Source organism: Mastigoproctus giganteus, chromosome 2 (genome assembly GCF_048544385.1).
Source record: "Mastigoproctus giganteus isolate SK-2022 chromosome 2, ASM4854438v1, whole genome shotgun sequence".
In the NCBI taxonomy this organism is placed as follows: domain Eukaryota; kingdom Metazoa; phylum Arthropoda; class Arachnida; order Uropygi; family Thelyphonidae; genus Mastigoproctus; species Mastigoproctus giganteus.
Window position 1 is genome coordinate 119,583,187 of NC_143576.1, and position 22,266 is coordinate 119,605,452.

General features: G+C 35.8%; 1 protein-coding gene across 1 annotated transcript in view; it reads right to left on the minus strand.

The window, feature by feature from the left end:
• Window positions 1-19,104, minus strand: part of Fbl6 (F-box and leucine-rich repeat protein 6) — a 190,050-nt gene extending 170,946 nt beyond the window's left edge. The window contains exon 1 of the mRNA XM_090368643.1: window positions 19,009-19,104. The gene's annotated coding sequence lies outside the window, so the exon portion shown is untranslated. The remainder of the gene's footprint in view (window positions 1-19,008) is intronic.
• Between the last annotated feature and the right edge of the window lie 3,162 nt (window positions 19,105-22,266).

A 22,266-nucleotide genomic window follows, 5' to 3' on the forward strand; every position in this document is an offset into this window, starting at 1 on the left:
CACACACACACACACACACACACACACACACACACACACACACACACACACACAGAGAGAGAATTGGATCTAACAGGCAGAAAATTGAGTAGGGGTGCCCCAAAATAAAATAAATTACTTAGGAGTGCCGTTATTAAAAAAAGGTTGAAAACCACTGTTTTAGTATATAAAACAAAACATTAATCTAGAAACAAGAGGATTGGGTACAATTACAACCAACACAAAATTATTATTATTAGCCATACGGTGCAAGGAAGCCTTGAGGCTTTTGCTGTAGGAGCCAAAAAATTTCTGAGTTACCCTGAATGTGTGTGAGAGAGTCAGAAGTAGAAGGGCATCACCAAGAACAGAAAAATGATGATATCCAGCTAAGGACCCTGGGTGTGCCAAGCCCATACTCACTAGATGTAAGCCCCTGGGGCTTTTATTAATAAAGGCTAAAAATCTAAGGAAGCCAGGAATTTACAGCAAAAAAAAACAAAAAAAAAAAAAAAAAACTTGTCCACAAAACTATATTCTTATCATACTCTTCCACTACCAAAAGGTATTGATCCAGCATATACTTTTGACCATACCAAACAAACTTTCTAATGCCCAGTCTATTAGTTTTTTTCCAATAGTTTGCATTTATGCACTGATTTTTGTGGACCATGGTTGAAGCATGTGTGACTGCTAAATATTGACTGTACTCATTACTGAAATGATTAACTATAAACTCCTCTGACTTAGTGTTTGTGCCAGAGTATAAACAGAATGTTTTTAAACCTCTATCAGACCACTGCCCCACCATATATCTAGTTTCCAAGCTCTATAACAGCTTCACAGCCTCTCCTCATATGAACATCCCTTTGCTATTCTCACCAGAAGAGTTATTCATCTGGACATTTTCAAGAAGCTCAAATCTTTCTTTAGATGTGACCCCCATATCTGAACCATTCCAAATGCAGTCACTCCACTGACTTGTACATTAGGCTATAACCTTTCTGGTCACCTGCTTACACTGCATAGTAACTTTAATATCTGATTGTATCTTAACAGTCAAGCTCTCCCCCCACCACATTTACCCCCTTCAGCTCTAACCCACTTAAGTTATTTTTAGGTTATTATTTTCCAAATGTAGAGCCTTATATCTACATTTGGGAAAATGTAGGAGGAGCTCAGCTAACCTGAATCATTAACTACTTGACAACCTTATATCATCTGCAAATTTCAACATCGTACCCTTTAATTCCTCATTGATATCATTTAAGAATATCTGAAACAAGAATGACCCATAGCACCAAACCTTGGAGGGATACCACTGACAAACCTATTCTACTCTACAGAATGACTATGACAACCTTCTGCCACCTCTTGTCATTCACCCTCTGATGTAGGATGCCAAATGCTTTTCTGAAGAGTAGGTATATATTATCAATGTTTGCTTGTTTGCTACTGAGATGTGTGACCACATCTCAGTAGTTCATTAGTCAACTAAACCATTATTTTCTGTTTAGAAAGCCATATAAGGCCTTGAAGGAATTCAGTAAAATGAAAATGGGGTGGAGGGAGTAGTCTCACTATTAGGGAATACAGGAGCCAGGGGAAACAATTATAAAATATTGAGGAGTAACAGACAGCTGAATCTCATTAAGTTTACCTTTGGGTTGCAAGTTATAGATCAATAAACATTTTACTTGCCAAGGTCGCTGAGGCAGAAAGTTGGGTTAAGTTCAAAGTGGAATCAGATGGTTACTTTTTGATGATGGGAAAACTAAGTCATTTGTTGTTTTCAGTTTCCTCCCCTCACCCTTGTCAGATGTAAGAAAAAGTCCACTTCCTTGCATCATTAGCCACTCCTAATAATCCATAAAGTTGGAACTTTTTTTTGGAGATAGGGAAAGAGTGACTGTTCATTATTTTGATTCAGTGCAATAATGTCAAAGAGTCTTTTTTCCTACAGTCTTTAAATGACTAAGACCTTAACACATATATGGATTGAGTAAACTTAATGATGATGATGGTATTCAAACTCTCTCTCTCTCTCTCTCAGACAATGCACACAAGAAGATATAAATTGAAAAGGAATGGCTATAAGATAGATATGTAAAAATTTGCTTTCAGCCAGAGTAATTCTTGGAACAAGCTACCATCTGGTGTTGTGAAAGTGGGTAATTTGAATAAATTTAAGAAAGAATTACACATAATATTAGATGGAATGGACAGATGAGGTGGGCAGTGTTGTTGTTTTTTTTTTGTTGTTGTTGAAGCTATATAAGCTTGCTTTCTTGGATTATTTTCCAGTGCTACTACTACTACTAATAATAATATATATATATATACAATAAAAAACCACAAAGAATCAAAAGCCACAAAAGAATTTTAGATAGAAACTATAGGGATGCTAGTCAGATGTCCTTTTGCAAAACAAATTAAAATTACTAAGATGGGTATTACATGAAAAAAGCAAAACAAAGTTATAATCAGAAGTCAGTCAGAGAAAAAAAACAGTTGGATAAGATTAGAGGAAACAGTTAAGACAGTTAATGATGATACTGACAGCCATCAATAATAAATCTTTTCAAATTCAGAAGAAATTGTGAAAATGTTTAAGTGAAGGAAAAACAATGATTTTTGGTGAGGCTGATAAGGGTAATAGATCTGTGCTCTACTGGAAGCAGCAGTTTAAAAAGAGTGTGTCTGCCAGATGCTAAAATTAGAACAGTGACTGAAGCTCTCCTTAAAGAAGTCCCACTGAAGAAATTATATCACTAGGGATAAGCAACTCACATGGGTGAAGAATGAAAAGAAGCAGGGAGATATTCTGAAGTACAGAACAAGCCAAAAACAACTGAAGTGAAATTACAATTGGTATACAAATATAAGATTATAAATAAATGGGATATTGGTTGGACAATGCAGGAGAAATTATATACAAGGAGTAAATAATATACAGAAGTGAAGAATGAAAAATAAAACAATATTCATCTAAAGATGGCATGAAAAATGATATAGGTACAGAATATACTTCTTAAGAAAGAGAGGAAGTGATCTAGAAACATTAAGTGGTTATTATAGCTACTTTGAAGTGATTTTAGGGAAGCAGAACTAACTTCACTTGCACATCTATAACAAAAAAAAATTATGGGGAGAGTAACTACTTTTAGACAAGCTGCATACTACTTAATCAAGACCATAAATGAATCATTTTCTCTGTGGATTACTCTTATCTAGATCATAGACCAACAAACAGTCAATCACAAAGCATATTTTGATGACTGCAATGCACAGAATAAAAATATATGTACACATGAAACAATGACCCAAACAAATTCACTGGAGACCAATGTTAGAATTTCAAATAATTACTTGCTTGAGTTAATTAATTTATTTTTTTTATGTACCTACTTAATGTTTTTTATGATAAAAATTTATAACTATACAACACTGTATTTTATTTAAGATAGACATATAATTTTTTTAAAAATATGCCATCAAGACTTTTTTTAAAGTAGCTCATATGGCATAAAACACTTCCAGCTCATAATCTAGAGCTAATTTCAAATACAGCCACTCCGCGGCTTACGTAATACTTACGGAAATTCGACTTTACGTAAGTTTTTGCCGGCCGGTGCAAACTTAAAAAAAATGTGGAAACGTATTTTGCATCACGTAGGAATAAATGGAGGTATCGTGAACCCCCAGTAACACTTTTTTTTTTTTTTTTCGGAAGTTGAAATTTTCACTACATAACTAAGCTATTTATCTCTCTAAAAGGTCCATTTTTATAATGGATATTGCACTACACTTTCATCGTTATCATATGTTCCATTATAAGAATCAGTTTTGAATGCTTTTTTCATATTTTTAAAAAACAAAAATAATAATAATAAATAAAAATACATTTCTGGAGGTTACTACCATAAAACAATAAAAACAATTTGCATTACCAGTTTATTGGGCTTTTCTGTTAGCGCAATCTATTATAAATGTGTAGTGCGTTAGATCTTATTGCATTTGCGATAATACCGATAACTGAAACTCTGTGGGTTTTTAAGTTACGATATTATGGTGAAATGAGTTCTTCACTGAAATCTTCAATCATATAAAAACATAAATAAATTTTTAGAATCTTCTCTTCATTCCTAGGTACTTATTACAATGGTGACGGGAAAGGGACCAACGTAAAGTGCAAGTGCTGGCAGTGCTAGAAAAACGAAACAAAATTGATTTAGAAATGAAGATCATTAATTAAGAAGTATGAAGCAGGACAAAATTTTATCATCTATTGCACGAAATTAGGTCTCGCTGCTTCAACAGTGAATACTATTTTAAGGGACAGTGCGCGTATAAAAGAACATGTTAAAGGATCAAGGCATTTAGGATCAACAATGATCACAAAACAGCGTTCAGATGCTACATCGAAGATGGAAAAGCTATTAATAATGTGGATGGAAAATCAGATTCAGAAGGCCCCTGACTCCAATGGCCATTCAGGCAAAAGCAACAAGTATTTATGAAGATATTAAGGATAAGTACGGAGAATCCCAAGCCAAGTTCGTGGAAAGCAATAGCGCTGGTTTCCAAAACATTAAAGTATGAGATGAAGCCACCAGTGCCGATTCTGCAGCTGCAGAGAAATTTTGTGATGTGTTGGAAAAAATCCCTTCTAAATCTCCACAGCCCTCAACTTTCTCAGCGGCGTGCTTATCAGCTGGAGAGTTAATTCTGGCAACGACGCTCGAAAGGTAAAACTTGCTGACGTTATGCCTGTCCCCTCCCTTTTTTTTTTTTTTTTTTGTAATTTTTCTTGCACATGAGATAAAAATATTGAATAAATAATTATATTTACATGTTCGTCGAACATTTCTTTTTTGCTTCAATCAAATTTGGGGAAATTCCGCCTTACGAATTCCGGTGAAATACAGCCACTCCCCGACTTACATAAGTTTTGAGTTCCGCGAAACTCAAAACTTATGTAAGTCGGGGAGTGGCTGTATTTCACCACGTGATTGAATGTACTTATTAGAGAAATTTGAATACCTTCTCTGACTCTTATTATTAGCTATATGGTGCAAGGAAGCCTGAGGCTTATGCTGGCACCAGCCAAAAAAAAAAATTTCTGAATTACCCTGAGAGAGTCAGAAGTAGAAGGGAATCACCAAGAAAGAGAAAAATTATGATATCCAGCTCAGGACCCTGGGTATGCCAAGCCCATACTCACCAGATGTGAGCCCCTGGGGTTTTCAGAAACTTCTGAAAGTTTCTGAAAACAGTCAGAAAAGGCATTCAAAAAGATGATGTTCAGTTTGGCAGTTATGCTTATCTTTATGTCCTCAACATCCCGAAATCTCTTTCCTTTGAGGGCAATTTTCACTGTGGAAAAGAGGAAGAAGTTTGCTGGTGCTAGATCAGAAGAGTAGGGTGGATGGTTGATCTGTACAATGCTATGTTTCATCAGAAATGTCTTCACAACAAGGGTGGAATGGGCAGGGACATTGTCGTGCAACAAGAACCAGCTGCCTTTGTCTTGAAATTATGGCCTCACTGGAAAATGCACTTCAGTAGTCTTTGACACCCGTACATAGAACGCAACATTGACTTTCTCCTCTTCAGGTACAAATTCCTTCTGGATCACACCCTGTTTGTCAAAAAACATGATCAACATCATCTTAATCCTACACTTCTGTAAATGAAACTTTTTGGACCTTGGTAACAATTTTGAAGTCCACTGCATGCTCTGATGCTTCGTCTCGGGGTTATACAGAAACATCCAAAACTTATCTCCAGTGACAATACAGTCGAGGAAATTAGGATTGTCTTGACAAGACTGAATGATTGGGGGTTTTTTTTTAGGAGCATTAGCAACTAAGGCCATATTGCTCTGAGGATATGTGGTGATCATTCCCTGACCTTTCTGCATCCTCCATATTTGGTGGTCACGGACTTGAACCCCGGTCTAATCAAGAAGTGTGTGCTACGCACTGTCGCTCCTGCCCACCTGGCTATGGAGGCGCCAAAAGACTGGATGAAGTGTTCACATGATGACACTTCACTGCTTCAGCTCATCCATGAGGTTGCACGGTACAAATTTTGCACAGACTTTCTTTTTCCCTAAATCTTCATACAGAATTTGACAAATGATCTCCTTATTCATATCCAACTCATCAGCCATCATTCTGAGAGTCAAATGACAATCTTTTGCCATAATTTCCCAAACTTTTGCAACTCTGTCCTCATTTTGAGAAGTTGACTGACACCCACTTCTTCAGTCATTGCACACATCCTTCTTTGAACTGCTTATACCATTCAAACACAACTGGTACAACTCAATGCTTCATCACCATAAACAGTTAACATTTCATACATTTCTGTTACAGATTTTCACAGCTTAAAGCAAAATTTGGTATTCATTGCTCCAGTACAAAATTGAGACATGGAACATTAATGCTACTAACAAACTGGTTGTTACTTGCAACCTGTCAGCCTACTGTACCACCATCTATTGGAGGAAGTTTGAACTACAACATACCATTTCCTTTTTATTTTCAAACTCATCAAACTTGACTGCAACAGCACCAGTCTGTGAAATTTATTTTCACGCCTTGTATTTCTTGTAGCACGAGACTTTTGCTCTAAATTTAAGGTTCAGTTCACAGTGGTACAATGGCATCTTAAATACAGTATAAGATATGGCAGTACCAGATTAGTACCTGTCCAGGAACCTTATTGCCACACCTCATAAGGTGCTGATAATGAAATATTGAAATGATGCTAAAAAGCAGCACTAAATGCCATTTTTTAAAATTTTTTAACTTTAATTTAGATTAATTAATTGTAAGGTTGTGCATATGTAGGACTATGATGTAAGTTTCATGCAGAAAAACAAAACTCAAATTTTGCATTCCTTTTATCCATTCTTTGATAATTATTTTACTTTTTGAAAATCCACTTGTATGTTTTTAGGCAACAAAGGTGGCCATGGGTAATTTATTATTCGAGTGTAAATGTTGGCATAAATTTTACTAAGCCACTCTGATAAATTAATATTAAGTTTAATGAAAAGTATTTTGGGCTATCAAAATTTAACCAGTAACACAAATTCCATTAAACTAAACAAGCACGTGCATACACAAACACACACACTATGAGATAGGTACAGATATAAATAGTACGGTGATGCAATAATAGTAAAAATTACTGATATTAGTTTTTAATATTCATTATACGGATTTATATCATTGTACATATTGCTACTCCAATGGACTAGCTCCATTGGAGTAGCAATATGTACACCAAGACCATAATGGAATCTATAGTATAATACATTACAGTATAAGTATTCGTGAAGAATTGGGAAACATTGGTAAATTTATAAAATTATGAAATATAAAAATTTAATAATTTAAAATTATATGCAAATTAAAATTTAACTGTTAAATTTTTATTTGTATATAATATATGAAATGCCTATCACTGCTTACCCACAATCTGGATGGCTTTTTCAAAAGCCAACCAAAAATATTTAAATTAAAAACAACAAGGGGATTCTCTGTTTCTGTGATAATCAACATGCAATAGTGTATTACCAAAATTCATTAATCAGGCCTAAAAGGTTATGTATAACTACAATATTTTAAGTTTTCAATTTATAAATTGTATATACGCCATGTATTGATTACATTGGCCAATATGATTTTTGCCTCCACTAATAGATTGGCTGTTCGCAATCAAATTTTATGCATAGATTTTGAAAATACAGATACTTCCCAACTTACGAGTTCCGTTCTGGTACTTATGTCATAAGTCAAAAAGTTGAATATAAATAACAATGGTAATATAGGGGTATGGTTACCAAGATTAATAAGAAAATAATAGTAATAATAAATTTAATAAGAAAAGGGAAGTAAAAATTTCACAATTAAAGACATTAAAATTATTCATTGAGTGAGGAAATGAGAGAGAGAGAGGTGCTAGACTTTTCAGCAGATGATGGTAAAGGAACAATGGAAGTCTCCTTGAGAAATTTATATAATATTGACTGCACACTTTTCTTTTCATTGTAGATCCCCTGCAGCAAGCAAAGGCATTGTGAATAGTTTTGTACACATTTGAATCCATTTCTTCCAACGTCTGCATTCCCTTCTTAATTATGGAAAATGACTCTGCCATCTTTTTCGCTGAAAACTTTCTTGCATGCTCAGGTGTTTCTTCTACATTTTCTCTCTCTTCTTCTCTAACATCTTGTAGTTCCAGCTCAATCAGCTCATCATTAGTTAATTCTTCTTCTGTGTTTTTGACAAACTGCTCCACTTCCGATTCCAGCTGCTCTTAGCTCTCCAAATTCTACAACTTTGTTACTAATCTCAGTGATAGTGTTATCCTTATCAAACCTAGGGACATGAATTTCCACGAGATTCTTCCATATGCCGCTCATGCATTTATTAGTAACCTCATTCCATCTGCAGCTATATTCATTGTGCAATGCAAAATGTTATAAGCTTTCTAAAATTCTCTCAGAGTTTTCCCTCTTTGAGTAGCAGTAATAGCCTAAGAAAATGTCTTTCGAAGGAAATAAGCTTTAAATGCAGCAATAATTCCTTGATCTAATGGCTGGATAATTGATGTAGTGTTTGGTGGAAGGTACACTACTGTAACATCAGGGGGTGAATGTCATTTGGTGCACTGGATGTCCGGGTGCATTATCCAACGTTAACAAAATTTTAAATGGGATGTCTTTTTCATGACAATAATTGTTGACTTCTCTGACAAAACAATTTATGTAACAATTTTTAAAACGGTATGGTCATCCACACCTTTTTGTTATGCCGATAAAACATTGGCAGGGTGAGTTTATTGATATTTTTTAGAGCCCTTGAATTTTCAGAATGATAAATCATCATTCCGAAATGGTTTTAGCTTATATCCCAATACATTTCCTCCAAAAAGTAGGGCAACGCAATCTTTGAATGCCTTAAATCCTGGCGTCATTTTAGCTTCCTTGTAGATGTACGTGCACTCAGGCATGTTTTTCCCAAAATAAGCTTGTTTCATCCACATTGAATATTTGCTTGGGCAAATATTCTCCCTCTTCAACGATATGATTAAACTCTTCCTTAAAAGCTTCAGCGGCTTCTGTATCTACACTAGCTGCTTTCCCACTTACTTTCACATTATGCAAATTGTAACGTTTTCTAAACCTATTGAACCATCCATGACTCGCAACAAAAGTTTCTTTGTAGTCATCTCCTGCACGAAACTTAAGTTTCAAAAAGCTTCTTGCTTTAGCCTGAATAGCTAATAAGCTCAGGGGTACACGCTTCTGAGTTTGGTCCTCTATCCATGGAACTAATAACTTTTCCATCTCGTGAATACACCCAGTTCTTTTTTTCATTATATTGAAATATAATGAAATATACTGTTGAGTTGATAGGTGCTGACACTTTTACTGCTTCACAGATTCTGTCTTTATCCTTCATGATCGTGGATATAGTTGAATGAGATAAGATAAGTCATGAGCCAGTTCTGGATTTAGCTTTTTCGTGTTGTGTTATTATTTTCAGCTTTGTCTCTAAGCATATCGTCTTTCTCTTCTTCTTGACAGGGGATGGTGAACGAATTTTACATTTGCTAGCCATATTAATTGAAAGGTAGTTTGGTTCCCGAGATAACAAAAAGATTGGGAATCACACAGTAATAATATCACATTAACTAGCTTTGTAGAACACAGAGAGAGTAGCTAGGTTGACGACAAGGGGATGCTGAAATTGTCGCACTTGTTATCAGTAAGTGCAACTTATTGTTAGGACTAAATTCTATTTTTTTTTGTAATTTTTTTAATTGATATATATTTTTTAAATTTAATATATGCAACTTTCATAACTACGAATGGTCATAAGTCGGGGAGTATCTGTAATTCTTAAAATTTCATATCACATCATCAAATTTCTCATTATTTCTACATGTAGGTGTTTGTGTTTACCTGTAATATGTACATATTACTACAACTTAGGGAAGTAGGTATGATTCTGATCCGGTTGTATTACCTGAAAATAATGTTTGCATGTGATTATAGATGGCAAATGTTGGGGAAGGTTAACACATTCATAATCTTGTCTGTCTGCCTCTCACCTATCTTTCAGTAATGGAAAGACAGTTGTGTAAGTACGTGTACAGTTTATCTGCATATTTATTGCATATTGTTTGTTTCTTCTGTGTTTTACTTAGTATTGTATTGTTAAAATGATTAAGCAGAAGCAAAGTAAGTGTCTGAATTGCACTGTTAATTTCTGTTACGTGTATGGACAGTTTAGAAGAAAAATCCAGAATATTACTAAACATGCACATTCTTTGTACTCTGGTTGATCAGGACAAAATTTGGGGTCAACACGTGCTGTATTATCTGCATCACAAATCTGAGAATGTAGCTAATGCAAAAAAATGAAAAGTATTCCTTTTCCCATAGTATAGCAAGAAACATGCAACCACACTGACATTTGCTATTTTTGCATGACAAAAATATCAGGGATGTCCAGAAAAAGCAAGCAGAGCATCAAATATCTTAATGTATCATCTGCAATAAGGCCTCTTCCACATAATGAAGACCTGTCAATAGCAGATCCTCCAAAATCATGGCGTAAAGGAAGCAGTGATGATTACAGCAAAGACTTGTGTTGCTGCCATTGCTGGATCATCCACTTCAATAGATTTTGGATTACCAACTGGAAAATTATAACATGCTACACTTGATTAAGCTTGAAGTGTTATTATTATTATTATTATTAGCTATATGGTGCAAGGAAGCCTGAGACTTATGCTGCACCAGCCAAAAAAAAAATTCCCAAGTTACCCCAAGTAAGAGAGAGGGAGAAGTAGAAGGGAATCACCAAGAAAGAGAAGAATGATGATATCCAGCTCAGGACCCTGGGTGCAAAGCCCATACTCACCAGATGTGAGCCCCTGGGAGTTGAATGACATTCTGTGATTTAAACTTATCCAAAGAGCAAGCAGAACTCTTGGTTCTAGGTTACAACAGTGAAAGTTAATTGAAGCAGAAACTAAATTTACAGTATATCAAAAATGTCAGTGTTTACAAGATATTTTGTTATGGAAGACAGTATGTGCTTCTGTAAAGACATTAATGGCCTTCTGAATGAATTGGCATCGAACACAACCCTACTGAATGGTGTATACTTACCGATGCCTCAAAATTAAGTTAAAGAATAGTTCTGCTGCACAATGGAAATGCATTCCCATCAGTTCCTTTAGTTCACACTGTTGGCTTGAGAGAAATATATCAGTGTATCTGAGATCCTAAGTGCAGTAAAGTACCATGAATTTGCTTGGAATGTCTATGGTGATCTTAAAATAACTGGATTACTCACTGGTCTACAAGGAGGTTTCACAAAATACTGCTGTTTTCCTTGTTTGTAAGAGGGTCATATAACAGAAAAACATTATGCAGAAATGGGAAATGAAGGAGGAATTTTTAGTAGAGACACGATATAAATTATGTTCCACTGCTTCAACCAAAAAGGTATCTTCTTGTTCTGCCTTTGAATATAAAGGTTGGGTTGATGAAGAATTTTGTTAAGGCAGTGTGTCCCAATTTAACAGATGCAAAACTAAAAGAAGGAATTTTCACTGGGGCTCAAAGAAATTCCTCAAATATGATGAATCTGAACCAAAGCTACAGGATACTGAACTAGCAGCTTGGCAATCATTTAGCATTAGCATTAGTAGAGACATATGATGTAAGAAAGTAAGCTTATGCAGCATCAGCCAAAAAAAAAAAAAAAAAAAAAAAACACACACTCCCATTTCACCCCTCTGTTCGTTCAAAATACCTGTCCAGCTGAGCCTTAAATTTATTTAGGCTATCAACTTCCACAACAAGGGATGGAGGTCTGTTCCACCAACAAACTACCCGCTGGCTAAAGGCAAATTTTTGCACATCTATCCTACATCTGTCTTTCCTCAATTTGAATGTATGCCCTCTCAGGTGATTATTCTGAGCAAGAGGAAGAATCCCATCAGCATTGATGCATGCTCAAACCATTCAAGACTTTATACACCTCTGTCAGATCACCTCACAGGTGCCTAGTCTCCAGACACTGTAATTTGCAAAACTTAAGCCTTTCTTCGTAAGAGCAACCATTTGTCCCGTTCACTAATCTTGTTGCCCTTCTCTGTAGTACTTCCAACAGCTGTACATCCTTCTTAAAATGAGGCCTCCAGACCTGTATATAGTACTCAAGATGTGGCTTGACCATTGCCTTATACAAGGGGATAATCACCTCCTTATCTTTGCTAGAAAAATTCCTATATATCATTGACAATACACCATGAGCTACTCCTGCAGACCATCTGCCTGCACAATTACCCCCAGGTCCTTTTCGTTCTCTACCACTGTCAGTGTACCACCACCACAGAGTTGATACGTTACTCTGAGGTTACTGCTTCCCATATTAAATGTTAAACTTCATTTCCCACCTCTCAGCCCATCTTCTCAACTTCTCTAGATCCTGTTGCAGCAGCGTACTGTCATTAGTGTCCTTAACAACCCTGCCAACCTTTGTATTGTCTGCAAACTAGGACATTATGCTTGATATACCATCATCAATATCATTTATAAATATAGAAAACAATAATGGACCTAATACTGAACCCTGAGGGACTCCACAAATAACATTAGTCCACGATGAGCAGTGCCCATTGATTACCACTCTCTGTCTTCTCCCACTCAACCATCCCTTTATACATAGCAGCAATTTGCCTCCAGTGCCACACTGCTCCAATTTCTGCAGCAGTCTTCCATGTGCAACAGTATCAAAAGCCTTTCTAAGATCCAAATATATGATATCAAAGTTCCCTTGTGACCACATCATAGTATCCAATCAAATTAGACAGACAAGACTTTCCCTTAACAAACCCATGCTGTGTCCAAGCTATAACTGAAGTCTTGTCTAGATGATCCTGCAATGCTTCTTTAACCAGTGCCTACATTAATTTCCCTGGAACAGAAGTTAAACTACCAGGTCTATAATTACTTGTGTCGCCCTTTGATCCTCCTTTGTGAATTGGGGTCACATTTGCACTTCTCCAGTCCACGAATAACTCCTCATGTGTGAATGTAGATGCAAAATACTCATTTAGTTTGTTAGCCACCTGAGCAGGATCATCAACAGTTGAACCATCAATATCCAGTGGACCAATCTGATTCATCCCTTTCCTTCTAGGGTTTACATAGGTAAAGAACTCTTTGCTGTTTTTCTTTGCATCCTTTGCCAAAGATTTCTCATAATCTGCCTTTGCCTGCCTAATCTCCTTTGTGACTTGGTTACAGACCAGCTTGAATCTATCATAGGCTTCCATGTCACCTGTTAATTTTTGTGTGTAAGTTGTTGTTGTTGTTGTTTTGGTTTTTAGGAGCATTAGCAACTAAGGCCATATTGCTCCGGGATATGCGATGGTCATTTCCTGACCTTTCCGCATCTTCTGTATTTGGTGGCGACGGGCTCGAACCCCAGTCTAATCAAGAAGCATGTGATACGCACTACTGCTCCTTCCCAACTGGCTACGGAGGTGCATATGTATAAGGCAGGCCGCACCTTGAGTACTGTATACAGGTCTGGGGGCCTCATTTTAAGAAGGATGTAGAGCTGTTGGAACGAGTACAGAGAAGGGCAACGAGATTAGTGAATGGAACAAAGGGTTGCTCTTACGAAGAAAGGCTTAAATTTACATTTTCCTGCTCTTGTCTTTTTTGGCATGGGAATAAAGATGAAAGTCAGGAAGTCAAGGGATAGTTTCCCTCCATTTAGGATATTATTGAAAATATTGAGGAGCTGTATTTCCTTTTGTTTCGAGGTATTTGGGCATTTCGGCTGGGATGTTATCAATGTCAGTTTCTTTGTTATTGTTCATTGACTTAATCACTTGCACCAGTTCTTCCATCAGCAAGTCTTGATGTTTGCCTTCTGTTTGGGCGTTGTTATTTCCTAGTTGTCTGTTGTCCTCGCAGTATAATTTCCTCAGATATCTTGCCAGTTATCCTTTTTCTGTTGCTGGTTCACAATTTTCCTGTTGTTTTTATACAGAATGTGGCCTCTTGCACGGTCTTCCCTGATGTTGCATAGTAAGCTGTCATCAGAGGTACTTAAAGGACAATTAACATGAACTGTGTACTTTGGAGTGTTACTGTTAAGGAAAAGATCTAGTCTTAGGTGCATGTGGTAGGATTGTCTGGTATCCTAGTAGGTAAATGAACAGTTTGTGTAAGGTCATTAGTAAGAGCAGAAATCTCAGTGTCTTTAACCACCTGTGTCTGCGAAACTAGAAAACTAAAGCCAGTTGTAAATGTATCACTGTTAGGAAGATTACACTGAAGAAAGCAAGTCAGAAAGTTAAGTGATTTGCAGAGCTGGGAGAATGACAAACAAATCTGGCAGAATGCAGTTAAGAGATTTTAAGTCAGAGGATATCGAAAAGAAGATTCCAGATTAGGAATCTCTGGCAAGGAATATAAGAGCAGGTACATGTACCACCTTTAAAGTGAAAGGAATCATCAAATGAATAATTAGGTCAAAATGAAAGAAGTATTGGTTGAACCAATCAATAATTAAAATTTTATCACATAAAGTAAGTGGGAATTGGCAAATTGTAGATGGAAATGGAGATTAGTATTAGCTATATAGTGCAAGGAAGCCATAGGCTTTTGCTCTGTCTTCCTTGTAGATAATTAATATTGGAACTGGAACCATATATATTTGTGAAATTCGAGGGATTTAGACCATTTTTTCACATACGTTTATGCAGGTACTTATAAATCATCACAGATATATAAATGCAATTATTTATATTTATTAAATTTATACAGAAATTTTATATTTGTAAAATAATAAGAGAAGTTTACCTCAATATAGCACGGAGAACACTTCCGTATGATACTCTCAAGAAATTAAAACGAAAAACTTACATTAGAGTAACAAATAATTAAAAATCAATTTAACCCAATAAAACTCAATTTAACACAATTAAAAATTGCCAACCAGGCTAGCCAGGTGGGTAAAGTGCCTACCTGCTCAACCCAAAGGTCACAGGTTCGAATCCCACCTCGGGCTTGGATCAGTGTAAAATGCAAAAACTTTGGGAGGTGCATTATGGCCTCAGAAGACGATGCACCAACAACTAACCAAAAAAAAATTAAAAATAAGAAAATTAATTAATTTTCTTACTTTTAATTGCATTAAATTGATTTTTAATTATTTGTTACTCTAATGTAAGTTTTTCGTTTTAATTTCTGGAGAGTATCATATGGAAGTGTTCTACGTACTATATAGAGGTAAACTTCTCTTATTTTTTTACAAATATTGATATCAATGTAGAACGTATTGAGCATTACAGCTCTGATTCATACTATCTAACAGAAATTTTATATAATACAAAAACGCATAAATATTAAAGAACAAAATCTTTGCAGAAATAAAACAATTTTAAAGATGGCCTTTAATATGAGGACACCATAGGTGACCTCAAGGTAAAGATGGGGAAAATGGAGCCCCATTATTCTCTTGGCTTCACATACATCTCACATATAAAGAAAAAAAGAGGGGGGGGGGCTTTTTCTTTAAATCTTGTGGCACTTTATTTAGTTGCTGTATCCATGACTATATCAAGATGAAAGCCTGAACAAAACTGTAACCACATGCCGGCAGTGGAACACCTAGTGGTATAGTAAGTTTGCCACTGCTACATCATCATCATCAGCCATTTTCAATCCACTGCAGGATGAAGGCCTCTCCAGCAACTTTCCAGTTCCTTCTGTTTTGAGCACTGGCCATCCATTTACTACTCAAAAACTCATGAATTTCATCTATCCATCTCCGCCTTTGTCTTCCAGGTTTTCTTCTAGCTCCTCTTGGGTGCCATTCTGTTATTTTCTTAGTCCATCTGTCATCATGTCTTCGAGCTATGTGTCCTGCCCAAGACCATTTTAGTTCTTTAGTTTTGATAAGAATGTCCTTTACTTGAGTTTGCTGCCTAATACATGTGTTTCTCTTCTTATCTAACAGTCTGATTCCCAATATAATTCGTTCCATTCTTCGCTGTGTAGTTCTCAGCTTCTCTTCCATTCTTTTGGTGAGTGCCCAAGTTTCACTTTCATAAGTCATGGTGGGGAGTATACGTTGATTCATTATTTTACTTTTCAGACAAACTGGGATATTGCTCTTCAGTATGTGACTATATTTCCTGAATGCTATCCATCCAAAATTTATTCTTCTCTTGACTTCCAGCCATTTATCATTATTACAGCTAATAACTTGTCCCAGATAAGTATATGACTCCACCTTTTCAATTACTGTTCCTTCAATCATTATTTCCCTTTCCGTGGCATACTTGTTCATCATTACTTTTGTTTTAGCCATATTCATCTTTAGTCCAAAATCCTTACTAACTGTGCATAACTGATTAAGATTTTCCTCTAATTCTTTGGGATCGTGGCTTATGACCACAATGTCATCTGCAAATCGTAAATGGTTTAGGTACTCTCCATTCACATTTGACTCCTTTCTGCGACCAGTCTAATCTTCTGAAAGCTTCCTCAAGGCCACTGCTACAGTAGGTAGTAAATTAAAGAAACTCACAAAACAAAAAAAAATAAAAGTTTAAATGTTAAAAAAAAACAGGAGCTAAAAAAAGGGGAAAGGCACAATTTTAGACAATCAAGAAACCATTATTTCATTAAAATATTAATTCCTTCAGGCCAATGTTCTCAATTACAAATATCCTAAAGATAAAACTTCTGGGCAATGTATGTACAGTAGACTTTCAAAATAATGGCATCTTCAGGGATTCAAGGTGCCGCTATTTTGATTTTTCCGTTATCTAGAAAGTTTTATTTTTAATGTATTTAATGCAGAAATAATGAGGCCAAATAAGAAATAGAGAGATTAAGACTGCAGTTTTATTAACTGCACATAAAATATCATAAACATGTAGACGATCCAATGTTACATTCTGCCATTAATACACTTCTGCTTACGCCCCATTCTATTTTCTTTATTATATCAAGTTTAGTCTACGCGGGTAGCACAGCGGTATTGTCACAGTCCTCCCCATACTGGGTGAAAAAGGCCTGGGTTCGAATCCCTTCGATGACGCAAGGAATTTTTATAGGCTTTTTTTCACTCTATGGCTCAGTTAGTGGGTCTCACTAACTGAGCCATAACAAGCATAGATAACAAGGTTTTCCTCCCAGAAACTGGGGTTTTTCATCCAGCAAAACAGGCAAATCAAGCAGAAAACACACAATTTACAGACAATACACATGGGTATATGAATTAACATTTTGTGTGACCCTAATTAATAGTGTGGATTATATCAAGTTTGTCACTAAGCTTTCATTTTGTTCTTTTTTTTTTTTTTTTTTCTCTGTACGAGGTTTAATAACTTTATTGACAGGTTTTTAATTTAAAATAAATGTAAAACAGCAGTATAATCCGTGATAACAGTACAGAACAAATACAGTAATCACGTGATTTGCTGGGGTTTTTTTTTGGCACTGCAAGACATCTGCACTGTATGTATATATCCGATCTCAAAATGTGCTGTTATTTCGACAGTCTACTGTACTTTGGATAGATATAAATGTGATGTGTTTCTTTTCCAAATGGCACATAAATTGCAATGTAATATTTCTGCCATATATTATAAATATAAAATAGTTGGACTTTTTTAAATTTTAACTTTTTAATTGTTACCTTTATGCTTTCAAGTGAGAATAACAGTAATTTGCTCAAAAAAAAAAAAATTAACATTTTCAGTCGTACAGTGTACAGTTCAGACATTTTTGACAAGTAAACACGTTCTATCATAATTCAACAATAAAAAAGTAACACGGCAAGCAGGTTACATAAAACTTACATATACCATGGTAAAAATATTCAGTAAACCTATCTTTTTCTTTTTGATGTTATTTCAGCATTAGCCATAAATGGAACGTCCCACAAAGTCACATAATTTGATGGTTGTTATTTAGCTCAACCTGTTATTAGAAATGTTGGGTTTGATTAAATGAATTCTAAAACCTTCTAGCATAAACACTAATCACAGTATTTGTTATCACATATGATTTAATGTCCATCTCATTATTTAGCTAAACTTATTTGTATAACGGGGCATTAAATTATAAACCAACTTGCTTAAACTCTAATTGAAATTTCTGACATAATTTAATTCCAATATCAAAAGATGTCATAGATATTAGTTAGGTATTCAGTAGAAGCTATCGCACAATTGAACTAAACAGCATCAATATACACATACAGCGTGTGCGCACATGCACAGAAGTGCGATGGTGGGAGTACATAATTTATATAACATAGTTCACGACTTGAAGTTGCAAATGGCATTTCGATCTGATGTAAACAAGTGCCTTTTGAAACAAACTGATGCTCAAAATTAGAGCAGAATCAAATGCATAGCGTATTAAAAAAAAAAGGAACAGCAGTAATAATGACGAGCAACATGCAGTTATATATAGAAATCTGTTCTGATAAATTTTCTAAGCATCAAATGTGTTCATATCTGTTTTCGCATGTTCTGATACTGATGCTGATAATTTGATGACGGTTATACATACACACCCATACATTTTCTTAATTTTTTTCAAACGTTTATTTCTTAGCTTCAATATACATAATACTTCGTGAATGAATGCATACCTGGTCAGTTAAACAATCCGATTCATGATACAGCTAACGATGACACGAACAATTTTCCGTCATATATAACCCTTCGTACGCGAACAACAGGCAAATTTCTGCTATATGTAACATTTGCAAAAACACTAAACCAAATAAAATGTCAATATAAAAATGATAACAAGCGTATTTCCACGCGTTATCGAAAACAGACGCTTTACCCCACCCTGATTCCGTAACTCAACGTAACTTTACAACCCACCAACCCAAACTTTCGTAAGAGCAACTATCTCACCCCCAACTATAAACACAAAAGCAACCCTACTTTCAAGGCTCCCTCTGCTGAAAGCAAACCGCCCTCTACTTCTCAATGACAACCTGATTATATTAAAGGTCAAAACTTGGACGCACTTTTCGGACAAGAAAGTAGCACTGTATATCAGTATGTTAATCAGCAGTATCTTCTACAGAAGTAGCTCTCATAGATTTAGTAGCCTTCAATGTAATGATAGCCAATGTTTCGCTAAATCGTCGCGAAAATGTGACATTGCACTGTTGCCTTCAGTCTACACTACTGGCCAAAAGTTTGGAAAAATTTAATTTACAGATATTTTAGAAAAAAATTTGATCATAATTGTTAATTATATGAAATAATGCGTATTTAATCACTACTATCACAAAGTTATAAGATCCAAAAATGTCAGTTGATAAATGGATGCATTTTTTTTAAATCCAGGAAATGTATTATGGGACGAAAAATCAGGGACTGGTTTTTCATCTCACAAGATTAAAAACCAACAGGCGTACTTCAGAGACGGTTGCTAAATTCTGAAGATAAGTTGTACATATGTTGTGTAAAAAAAAAATCGTTGCACACTAAACTTTCCTAAAAGGCACAGTTCCACATAAATCAGGAAAGCTCAAAAGACATAAGTTACATGAATCCGTAAGGTCTAGAGGATAGTCACAAATAGTTCCTAAACTTTACAGACTTATCATACTTATGCAGAGTTAGTAAAAATTTGACAATGCATTAATCATGAATGTTACGTATCAGATTTTAAAATTAAATAATGTGACTTGAACTGGAGTATTTGGTCACAAAAAAAGAAATGCTTGTCATTCTCCTCATTTCTAACAAGGCAGTTCCCGAAGAAATAAACAGGGTGGGTTCTCAGATACATTGACACGGAGAAATTGTGACACAATTTCTCCGTGTCAATGTGCCTGAGAAGAGGTGCAAGCAAGATGCAAATTACCTTAATTACGTTCATTTGATGCAAATTACGTTCATCTGAATGTCATAAATAGTACCATGTAATTGTACTTTTAACACTAATAAAGTAATTTGGGCATAAAATTGGATTGGTCTGTCAGGCCAATTTTATGCCCATATTACGCAAGAATTAAATTATACCAATTGTTTTTCAATGAACTGACATATAGTCCATTCTGTAGTTTATAGCTGTTCCATCCTGTAGAGTTTTGTGAATCTAGCTAATGTTGTCGACCATGCAAGTTAATATTTTCATTTTTTATAAGGAAACTGTTAAAATGATTATGACCAACATCAGTTGATTTGCTCTGACTTTTACTTCATAGTGGATATTCAAGCCTTAGCATAGGGCCTATCTGTTCAATGAGAAAAGGATAACCTCTGATGTGGTGCTGTCTGAGTGATGGACCTCAACTGGGAATAAATAGTTTATACTGCTCTTCTGGGGAAGTACTACTAATTTGAGGTGCATAAGCATGAAGGGACTCACAATATCATATGTTGTTCACTGAGTTGCTACTTTATTGATGCCCCTGCCTAACAGCGAGTGGCATGGGCTCAACGAACTTTTGAAATCGTGCCACAGGATTCTGTCCAATATTGCCTCAGTTATTTCCATGGTTGTTGCAAATTCCATGGCATGTATCTCTATTCTGAAGAGTTTGTTCCATCTCATTCTATAAAAATCAAATCAAATTATTATATATTAGAGTTTCCCGTAAATAATCACGTATACCCATTTATGCATTGTCTGTAAATTGGGTGTTTGCCTGTTTTGCTGGACGAAAAAAATCACAGTTTCTGGGGAAAAAACCTTGCTATATACGCACGAGACTGACTAACTCAGCCACGGAGTGAAAAAAGCCCATTAAAGTTTCTCGCGTCATCCACGGGATTCGAACCAGAGCCTTTTCCACCCGGTGTGGGGAAAACGGTGACGATATCACTGTGCTACCGGCGCAGACTTCTCATCCCATAAGCACTCAATTGGATTAAGATTTGGTGAATGGGGAGGCAACAATATCAGGCTGCAGGGCCATGCAAATCGGGGTGCATTGGATGCACCACACCAGGGCCCCAATCGAGGGAGCGATCAAAGTCTCAACATAAATAAACGTGGGCCCTTAACCCCTTTTGCATCTGGGCCCCTAAGTACCTTTGCATGGTCCCGTTAGGCTGAATTTACTCTGATATTAACCCTAGTCATAATGCTATATAGTTCTAGCATTATAATGTGGTGAATTATCCAGTTGGAAGAACCCATATATAAACGGATATATTAATCTGTGAATGAATGAACCTGGTCAGAACAATTTCCAATTAACTTGTGGCATCTAAATATTGCTCCATTGGTATTAGGGGATCCCATGGGTGCTGGTACGATTTTTTGCAAGGTGGTGCATGTGAGAATAATTTTTTTGTTCACCAAATATTCGAATACATGAGAGGTCCAATGAGTGCCACTAAAGCGTTTCCACATCACTACACTGCCACCAAGCCTGAATTGTTGTCACTTGGCAGTATGGGTCCATGCATTCATATTGCTTTCTGATTCTCCATATTCTGATCCTCCCATCAGCAGTGGCGGCTCGTGACTCTAATGTATGGGAGTGCTGCTTGTCAAAGTTACATTAAATTGCCTTGGTTATAAGACATGTAGACATAGATAGTAATAACAATAAGCAAGTTAAAAATACTACAAAACATTAACTGGACATTTACCACTAACAGACTTGGGTAATCTTGAAATTTTATTTAAAAATAAAATCCATTCTTCGGTGGGTTTTTTTTTTTTTTTTTTTTTTGAAAATAGACTAATAACTTTTTCATTCAAGTTTCGCACACTGTTCAAATCGGCACTGCTCGCTCCACAGTTCCTTTGCCTCGTTTTGTCACCTCTAAGAAATCCGTATTGGCAACCTGCCAACTAGGCATTGACTGAACCACTGCGACTAAAATGTGGTACTGTGTGGTGCACAGTTCCGGTTATACTTCAAAGTTGAAAACGATTTTGTGTTTTTATTCGTTTATTATTGAAATGATTATTGGATATAGAGGATGAGTATACTATATGCCGGACCTGTTAATAAAAATATTCATTGCGTTGCATTGTTCTTCACAAAATTTAATATAATTCCGTTGACTGTATAAAAAAGCTGTGGTGCTACAGTTCCGTAGTGCCTACTGACGAGCCGTCCCTCGTTAGTAGGCACTCATCAGTAAGAACAGGAATAATCAGACCACGTAATTTTTTCCAGTGTTGGTGTACCTGAACCACTGTAACTATGCCTTCTTGTTTTCTGCTGA